Raw genomic sequence first — 11,051 nt, 5'->3', positions numbered from 1 at the left:
GACTATCTTAGATTTTGGATAATTTGCCTTCTTAACTTTCCACTCTAAATTCGAGTCAAAATAACTAAATTTTATTTTATTTCAAGTCTTTCCCTATATATATTCCTTTATAAATATATTTACATGTATATCCCTTTAAAATTTAATATTTATGTTAATCTCTTCTAGACCTTCATTTTTTTTTAAGTGGATACCTTTTAAAACCTTTTTCTTGAACATCCTCAAAACCAAACTCATCATTAAAATTTTGTCAATTTGAAATAAAGACAAATATACTATTATTTTTAATTTTTACACTCTCTTCTATTAATTATATTTATGTCGTTTTATGCTTTTAAGTATTAAAGATTTTAACTTATAATTGTTAAAAGTTAACATGAAGGATAAATATGCCAATATGGCTTTAAAGGACATAACCATATATATGAAATTTCAAAAAAAAGATAAAAAAAAGAAAAAGAGTGCTATGGATGTAAACAAAACCTTCTATTTTTCTTTTAAAATTCTAACTTCTATTTTTTTTTTCAACCAAATAACTAAAAGTAAAATACTCATAGTTTTAAGCTCAGGGTTATTATCAATTTATTATTCTACATATATTATATAGTTAATCCATAGGACAAAAAAAAAAGGTATAGTAGATAATCAATTGAATTTAGGAATGCGATTTTGGTTACATATCTTTATTTTATTCATATATTTTTTATTATGAAAAAAGATAATGTAGTATCTCAAAAGATGGGCATCAAAGCCTTAAAGGTACTAAGAAGAAGAATAATACCTGGGTCATCTTCATAGTACAAGATATTACATGGAAGAGAAGAAAAAGGTCACAAAAAGCTTTAGGTATTGTTACATATCTTTTTTCAAATCAATGCCATAAGATTCACAAGGGAATGGACGTTGAAAAGAGTAATGAATTATTGCAATTAACCAGCAATGGAGTAGCATTAATGTTTTGATGTGAAAAACAAGTACAACAAAAATGAGGTGGCGATGTGATTGGAAGATGGTCGGCAAGGTGCATGGAAAGCGACGCAATTCCACAGTCTGTGGCTGGCTGGGTGTTACTTGTGATCATTATTAGTTAGGCCAACAATATCTTACTTGAAATCTCTGCGATTAGGAAAACAAAACTATACTATGATATTATACCATAATTATCAATGATTCAATAATCCAGCCGTTGAAATTAAGTAATACTCTATAACTGATTAAAAGTACTGGTGACCCTTTTACTTGGTAAAGATAAATTAGTCAATTTTTCTTTTTTATTTCTCTCTTTTAAGTGACCTATTTAATTTTGATTCGATAATAAAATTGGCTCTGGCTAGTTTCATTTAACACACCTTCTCATCTTTTATTTTTTATTTTTAGTTTACACCTTATTCAAGCCTTACATTTTGTTCTTCATGCTGCAGTAACATATTACTGACATTAGTTTTCTAAACAAGAAATGATTTGGATAAAACTATATAACTATAGATATAAAATGATCTTAGTAACCTTGAGTAAACAATTTTAAGGTTAAGATAAAAATAAAAGAGGAGCCAATCAAATGATGAGGAATACTTTAGGTATTTTAGTTTATTATTAGCTACTACTAGGTTACAGCTAACCCAAGATGTTTTTGGGACATTAAAAATAAAATAAAATATACAGTAGAATATGAATGAGATATAATAAAGAGAAACTATGTAGATTGCTTTAGATAAATTTTCCTAAGAGTTTAGTCTGATTTCAAATGTAAAGACTATCGTGATGAGAAAAACTCCCAGTATCTGACAAAGTCGAATGCAATCTAATAATATATGGCAGTAGAAAATCAAAGCAAAATATCTGTACATAGTACAGATGAATATCTAAATCTTGATGTATTATAGAGAGTTCTTAGCTAACGAACTCATTTAAACACCCCCACCTAAATGTTCACCTACACCAAGTCCTGCATCATCATAAAATGGGGAGGGGCCCCATTCCAACACTCAACACTATCAAGCAGTGCCTCTTTGCTAATGCCATAACCAACATAAGTTGGAATCGAGGGTTCCACACCTACGTGACTGTCTGATCCTTGTTCTCTCTTTGGGTCACACTCTTCTCTATCCATCCATCCATCTATCCATCCATCCATCCATCCATCAGCAAAACTTTCTTTATAGCTATAGCTATATATATATATGTAGTTGGAGAATCATCTCAAAGGTGGAGGAGGAGTTAGTAGGAGTACGGATCCTCTGTTGTGGTTGTCGGATACTACGTGTAGCGTCCGACACAGCACACTTAGAGTCCAGTTGGGTTTACGTTCTTTGTCACCACTCGTATGTCCTGGTGTGCATGGTCCCTCGCCACTGGGGTTCCTTCTTTCTCTTGTGCTCCTTTCTTGGTGCTGAGGACACGAACAGAAGCTATTGTTTACGTACCTGTTTCTTTGTTGAGTGATCCAAACTTCGACTCTATCTATCTGTTGGCATTTCAATTCTAAACTAGTCATTGGCATATGTAATGAAATTTTGACTATTTATGCCTCCTAAATGTTGAGCAAACCCTGCTACCAATACCAAGCTGCTACCAACTGCATTTGCTTAGCCACGAAGAAGAGGAAAAGAGTAGAAGAGAGTAATTAAGAGGAGTTTATGATCCTGGGTCCATTTTTTTTTTTTTTTTGGTTATGAATTTCCTATAGCGTAAACGTGTTAATGGGCAGGAATAATCCTGGGTCCTTTTTATGGTGGTCCTTAGCCTATAAATATGTCTTCACCTGCTCAATATGAATAGATGTGAGGATTATTATTTTTTATATCTTTTCTTTTAAGGATAAATTGCTCCGAGTGTTGTCCGGTCAAGTTCAAGCCAATATGCATAGAACCCAACCAGTAAGAATACGAACCATATCTTAAATGGGTTACATGGGTCATTCAGTTTAACCTATTTAATTAACGGATTAAATGAGTTTTCCAGGTTCATCTGTGGATTTTATGGGTTATGCGGGTTATCAAGTTATAAATAGGTTCAGGCTGAAATATTAAACATGAACATAAACTATTTAATAATTAGGTTAAATGGGTCAATTTGTTTATGATTTGAACCCAATTATATTAAATTTAAACTCATTAGAAGCAGTAGTTTGTGTCGACTTAACATATTGGGTAAACACTTAGGTATTAGCCTCATTATCCTGCCTATAAATTATCAAATAAAAACGCAAGTGGGCATGTTACTTTACCCTTGCTTAATTAATTAAAGAGTTGTTGAACTTTTCACGAAGTTGGATGTCTTTCTTAAGGGTAATTATTTTGTAATGATAAATTCATAAACAAAATCATATATATTAGAGTTATATAATTTAAATTTAAGTTTGTACTTCAGTAGCATAGCTTATGAAAGATCAAATTGTGCAATGAAATCAAACAAAAGTTTGAAGAAAGAAAATTCAGCAAATCAGTTTTCGAACCTTGTCGGAACAAGATTGAGGGTATTCAAACGCTCATGGAACATTAGAGAAACTTAATTTGCGTCCTGATGACACTTAAGGGCATCTCGCAGAGAAGAAAGGTTCAAATTCAATTTTAGAATTGGAGCCTATTTTGCTAGACTCTCCCAATACAAATCATAAATATTCTGCACATTTATTTAAAGGATATCTCTTACTTGAAGCTTTTAATTTTCTATCAATTGTGATGAATTTTTTTGAGTCTGGGTGCTAGCCAAACACCTATTACATTTTATAGCGGATTAGCATAGCTAAACTAGAGATTACATGGAGGATCCAATTGAAGAAGAATGTCAAGAATTTCTATCGTATTCTTTAAGAGTTCTTGGCTTTCTTCACAAAGCAAAATTTTCATCAAGAGTGAGAAGAGTCATCTACACATCGAGTGCTAGGCTACATCAAAAATTGATCATCAACCATAAGAGGAATTGAATTGAGTTGTAGTTATTTATATCGACTACCACCATCGGTCATTGAGGAGTTTGATGAGCGATAGTTGCAACATACTGTGAACCAGATGGGGAGGCAATTAAATCATAGAATAGTTAATCGAGATAGATTTCGAGCAGTAAATATGGACTTCAATATTTGGACGATGGACTATCTTATGGTTTATAAATATTTCTTATTTCTATGAACATTACAATATAGGTTGTTTTGATTTGGGCATATTCATAATTTTTTTCTCTCAATAGGCTAAGAGATTTTCCACGTTAAACATACTAACATATTCCTATTCAAACAAGGAATCACTTTCTCCCCTAAATTTTCACCATTGAATGAATCACTTGATATAAAGTAGTTTTGCAAAAGCCATTCACTATAGGGCAACCAATTTGTTAGTACAATGTTTCTCGTTAGAAGGGTGTTTACTTTTAGGGAGAAACTTAAAAAATGTTAAAAGATCCAAAGGAAGAGCTTGAAGTTATAAAAGAGCTACTCAATGAACCGTTTAGCTACTAAGAATGATATTGCTAGTACAATATTTTGTAATGGCAAATTTGTGGACACTAAATATGATCTACAATCTAGGATTCTAATGTATATCAAGTCACACTAATTTAGAAAAACTTGTACGTGCAAATAAATCAAAGAACAAAATGAAGAATATCACGGTTCAAGCCAAGTCCGAGTTAGCAAATTAGTTAAGTCGATTGAGTTGAGTCTTGCTTATTTCCTTCCAGATTAGTTATTTAGTTTATTGTATTTGTTTGAGTCTAAGATTTAATTTGAACCTATTTCTTAATTGCCTCTATATATATTGTGGAGTGTAGTCTAGTTATGTATGACCTAAGTTAGTCTTGTCACCTTTTATTCTCTTTCTTCCCCTCTTTCTTCCCCTCTTCTTCTTGCTCCCTCTCAACCTAATACTAACCCCAATACCTAGCCAACGACCCCCTTCCTAGTTGTCGATTGTTCCCCTCCTTCTCTCTCTCTCTCTATCTCTCACCTTCAACCAAGTCCCTCCCCAAAGCCTAGAGTCACTAGCCAATCATCATTGGCTCTAGCCACCACCTGCCCCGACTTTTCTCCTTCCTCCTCCCTCTCGACCTAACCCTAAGCCCAATCCCTAGTCGACAGCCTCGTTGCAAGTCGTCGGTCGCTCCCCTCCCAATCTGACCTTTATCTCTCCATCTCTCCTTCCCTTCATCTATCACCTTTGACCAAGACCAGCCCCCTCCTCTAGGCCAAGAGCCATTATCCAATCATCCTCAACCCTAGTCATCACCTATCTGTGGCAACCACCTAGTCACACCACCACCAATAGTCGAGACCTTTTCGTTGTTCTCCACCTTCCTTTCCTACTAGGCCAATTGTTCCTACCCTTACCGCCACACCGAAGCTCTAACTAGCTTTGACCATTAGCCCCTAGGCCCATGCTCACCATCTATCCTAGTTAGTTCCACCCACAAGTCGAGTGCACCAAGCCTTATTCAGTTCACTTACCCATGTCTATGTCCCGTGTACCCTCATCTCTAAGCCGACCCTGGTCCTAACCATACCTAGGGTCATTCCACTATCAACCAGTCACTGCCCATTAAAGGACTCATCCCTTTGGGCCTTGACGTAGCTTAGATCTAATTTATCCTAACCACCGGGTTGCATTAAAGAATATGACAAATCTAGCATATGTGAAAAAAGGGTGTGAATTAATCTTGGTAGGTTCAAACCGTGGAATAAATTTCACACTAAAACAACAAATAAAGTTTAGAAATATAATAAAAATTGGTGTTCCTTTTATGAGTCTCCTAATACGAATTGAAAAGGTTCCTTATATTCTATGAAAGGGATCTAGAGGCAAAACAAAACCATCCATTTCTTATGCTTCACTGACAACCAAAGACCTAAGAGATGCTTTCTATACCAGACATCCAAAGACTTAAGCCCTCGTTGCATGGAATTGGTTTCGTCGACCAGAGTGATGGCCTGATCAATGCCTATTCATTTGTCGAATCACATCCAAAGATCCCTTTTTTGAAGAACCTTCACTTTTTATTATTTTGTCAGGAGTTATTACTCTGAGAAGGGGTTGGACCAAATGTTAGAGGGAGTACAAGGTCGATATTTTTGTAATGGGAAATTTGTGGACAAAATCATATTTATTTGACTTGTATAAATTAAATTTAAATGTATAGTCAAGTTACATAGCTTATGAAAGAGTAGAACATGTGAAGATTTCATGTCAATTAATGTAAAAATTAATTCATAAAGTAATATATCAAAACCTCATCTAGACGAGACTAGGGGCGTCTGGAGTGTCGGAATGCAATCACTTAAGAGAATTTAAGTGGTGTCCAGATAACGTGCATAGGATAGTGAAGATAATTTTAGATTTAAAAATAGTTTTGAAGATTTTTTTGGCAGGTTGTCCTATTACAAAATTTAGATGTTTCTAACATTTATTTAAGGAGCCCAAAGCTAGAGATCTATTCACCAATCCAAATGAGAATTCTATAAATTTTTAGTCTCAATTTAGAAGAGTTCTCTAATTTCCTCGGCGAGTTAAATTTCTACATATTGTGAGGAGAGCTTCTATACATGTTTGAGCGTTGAGATTTATTAGAAGATGTCATAATACATCGGAGAACTAAACTGAGTCTACATCAACTATCACCACTGACATAAAGAAAGTAATGTACTACGAACTATATGTGGAGGTAATATAATCATTGAGTATTTAACCGGAATGGACTCAAACAAGAGATAAGAACTTCAACGCTTAGATGATGGATTATCTAGCAGGTTATAAATACTTTTTATTTCTACAAACGATATGATATAGATTAATCAAATTAGAGAGGATTCGTGATTTTTTTCCTCTAGACGCACTATGAGGTTTTTCAATTTTAAGTCGTGATTCGACCATGAGAGTTGAGTTTATTAAGTTGAATTGAGTTGAGTCTAATTAGCTGAGTTTGTTTATTACTTTTAATTTTAAATTTGAGCGGATATTCTACAATGTAAGCCTAATATGGTGAATTGGATTTGACCCGCTATGAATCTACTCCTGTAAATAGGAGAGATCATAAGTTAATTATTATTGTGGAATGAATATCGAGTTTAGTTAATCTATTTATCTTACTTTGATCTTTTAATCATAGTCATCTATTTTTCTAAGAGTAAATCTTAACCTTAGAAATACTACAAAGCTACAAAACTGTAATCCATACCTCCCCCTCACGAGCCACCCTTGATCCAAGCCTTAACAAAGATAATCCTAGCCTTGATAGAGGCTCTTTTAACCCAACACACACCCCCCCCCCCCCCCCCCCCCCCCCCCCCTCACCCGACAAGAAAGCTGGAACCATGAGGGAGGGGAAGAGACGGTCCAAACTACACCCACAATCCCTCATTCGGCTGCAATGGACGTCCCCTAGCAAACCCTCCCAGTTACAACAGCGATGCTAAAGCAACCCCTAGCGATGGGGCCAACGTTGTCTTTCCTAACCGCGGTGAAAGCTAAAGTCCGAAAGACTAGTTTTCCACTAATGACATTCTAGGATTCCCTGGCCCAAACCACCATGGCTGATCTCCTTCCTACAACCTCCATACTCGAGCCAAATGCGTGAGAGAGATGCATGAGACGATCAATAGGCTACTTGATGACTCTCTTTGGAGTAGCAAATCCAAGGATGGCACCCTCGGGGCCCGCATTCCAACTACTATTGGCGGCGATTGTTGGCTTCCACTGGCTGACTACAAGCCCATGGTGAACTTCGCAGTCGCCAGATCATCGGATGGCCAAGCTCAACACCCTTCTTCCTTGCAACCTCCACCAAGCCCTATCTCGTCGGAGAGTGTGCCCACTATCTGTTCCACCACCGTAGCTCCACTATAGTAGGGCCTTGGGTACCAACTGTAGCCACCAGGTGTTATGGGGACCGCTAGAGGCATGTCATAGTAGCTCGTGTACCAAGCATAGCCCAAGGAAAGTAATTTCCTCCAACCATTGTGAGGACCAGCCGAAGGACAACCATCGGTGACCCGCAAGCTAACCCAACCACCACCAAGGCCCATACAAACTATGGTGCTGCCCCTAGACCAAAACATAATTTTGGGCCTAAGGTTAGGGTTAGGTCAAGTAGGCAAAGGAGTTGAAGTGCACATATCTCGATGTGGCTAAATGATGCGAACAGATCGGATTGTATCATGAGGACATTGGGCTCGATGGATTGAGCATATTTATTGTTTAATTAATTTATACTTATCTAAACCCTTAAAATAAGTCTAGTTACGTCATGTAAACTATTAAGACAAGTTCAATTAAATCATGTAAGCAACTAAGACAAGTTCAATTAAGTCATATAAGCCTCCAATGCAAGTCCTAGTTCAAGTTGTATAAGTCTTTAGGGCTAAGTCTGAGTAGAACTCATTGTACACAATCTCTATATATAGAGGAGCCGAGCTTTTTTATTTATTCATCCAAGTATCCAATGAAAAATTAAGAATTATGCTTTAGCCTTAGAATATCTTAGGAGTAAGAGTAAGATAATCTACGAGTAGAAATAAATTAATTATAGTCGTTTATTTCCTAGAAGTAAATCTAAGTTAGAAACCATAATTCTATCTCCAACCCATAATTGCCATCACCTCCAATAGTCACCCTACCATACGGCCATCCACCACCACTCTTGGCCGTCCACCACCCTTCAACGACCGCCACAACATCAGATATTTATCGTTCTGCCTCGTTTTGACCTTGCTCCACTATTTAATTATACATTTTTATCTAAACATCCGATTGATGTGAAACTAGAGCCACTAGAACTCTATCTCATGAGGCTACCATTATCTAAATTTTTATAATTTTTTTATATCTAGATTAGTTCATATCTAGTCCGTAACACTATTTTTTTGCAAGTTGGCTTAACCGTCTCACGTGAACGAGTTGGGGCTCAGGTACGAGCCCAAGGATGACTAGTGGAATGACCTAATGAACCCACAATAGCTAATTGAGCCAGACCCACATACAGTCCCAGGTCGACACGAGCCAGACCCTTGAGCTCATGACCAACATGACCAGCATCTACTGCAATGTTGCTTAGCTTGCTATGATAGACCAACCACATTGGGAAATTCAAGCTTGGACTGTTAAGCTTGATTTACCAAAATTCTCAAGAGGAGATCTATCATAGTATACCTACCTATTGGAACAAATTTTCACCTACCATGGCACATCTGACCACCAGACGATCCAACTTGCATAATTTCAGTTAGAGGACATGTCGATCAAGTGGTAGCAATCAGTAGAGCGAAATCGACCATTCAAGTCTTGGTAGGCTTTTGCTGATAAGATCTATGCTCGGTTCGATTTGACCTAGTACAAGGACTTCCACTGCCATGTTAACTAAACTGACTCACTCAATAATAGTTCAAGCTTATTAGGGGGAGTTCGAATGGATCTACAACTGAGTAATTTACTAGTCAAACTTGGCCATGAAGAGTGCTTTAATCAGTGAGCTCAGGCATGAAATACAGGCTAAGTCAAGACTCTACGGCCCACTACTTCTGATGAGACCTTCTCCCTAGCTGTATGCTAGTAGATTACAGGCCGCTTTATACCTAGTGACTTTGAGGAGCATAAAAGAAAGGGCTTGTGTTTTTAATATAACCGTTTTACCCCGGTCATAAATGCAAATGCTAGCCAACTCACATCATGTTCCTAGGTGGTCTCGAAGAGCATGAACCTGAGTCTTCTGATTAGCACGATCAACTCTATGAGTACAAGAACGTTAGGGATTAGTCACCTTGAGAACAAGGTGTAGGAAGCATGGTGAATTGTTACAATTCAACCATAAGAAATAAGCCAATTAGGTTGAGTTAAATTAAGTCTAGTTAGTTGATTTTGTTTATTGCTTTTAGTTTTAAATTAAAGCAAATATTCCGTGGATGAAGCAACCTCCTTCGATAAATATTTTAATTTGTCCACGAACTCGAGTATCGCTTTCGCCCACACGGGTGGTTCATTTGGCTATGATAACTAGTGGTGGTGGTGGTGCCAAAGAAGCTTTCACAAGGATGAAGATGAGTTCTTGATCCTTTATGACAATAACTTCCTCGGGTTTGCCTTGGAGTGTGTGTTCACCATCGACCAAGGAAATGTGGTGCTGATATCATTATTGCGAACTAGGTCTAGAACAATCAATTCATAAAAACAAATTGGATCCCACTCATTATGACTGTACTCCTATAAATAGGAGAGGTCATGAGTTAATTATCGTCGTGGACTAAATATTGAGTTTAGTTAATTTATTTATCTTACTTTATCTTTTAATCATAGGTGTTTATTTTTTTAGGAGTTGATCTTAACCTTAGAAACCTTATCAAGCTTCCAAACACTAATCCATACCTCCCCTCATGAGCCACTCTACCTTTCTGCCGACCTCTACTATCTTTTGGCTATCTTCTACCCTCTAATGACCGTCGTAATATCAAATAATCTATTTCAGCCCTGATCCTGATCTTCCCTTACCATTTTAGCCATAACTTCTTGCTCTAATCTACAAATCTACTAAAACGAGAACCAAAATAACCCTAACACGTGAGGGTACCACTTATAAAAATTTTGTAGTTTTTCTATGAATAAATCATTCCAAATTTGGTTCGTAATAATCATTGTGTTTATCATGCATTTTCTTTTCTCTATTGTTACTCGACTTTCTATCTTCATACTCTTACTCGACAATCATAAAAAAAAATTAAAATTATTTTATATTAGCTAAGCTACTTAATTATCCCACCATTATAAGTAGAGGGGCAATTTGGTTAATTCTCTAATTTTGTCTATGGCGATAAAGAGTTGTAGTATTTCTGATAGTTCGGAGGATTATTGTGTACTAAAAAATAGTTCATGAGATCATTGTGAAAAAGGATAATAATTTAGGGGGTAAAAAGATAATTATTTCTTTATTAGCTATATTCAATGTACCTAATCAGATGATTGGATATACATGTACTTAATATTATTTTGGAAAATTAAAAGAGATAAACTATAATATGTAAAATAACTATGGAATAGGAACGAACTAAAAGAGAAAAACTATATAGTACGAAAATA

The sequence above is a fragment of the Typha angustifolia genome, chromosome 14 (genome assembly GCF_048772165.1).
Source record: "Typha angustifolia cultivar Huaian chromosome 14, ASM4877216v1, whole genome shotgun sequence".
Classification (NCBI taxonomy): domain Eukaryota; kingdom Viridiplantae; phylum Streptophyta; class Magnoliopsida; order Poales; family Typhaceae; genus Typha; species Typha angustifolia.
This window is presented reverse-complemented; position numbering follows the sequence as displayed.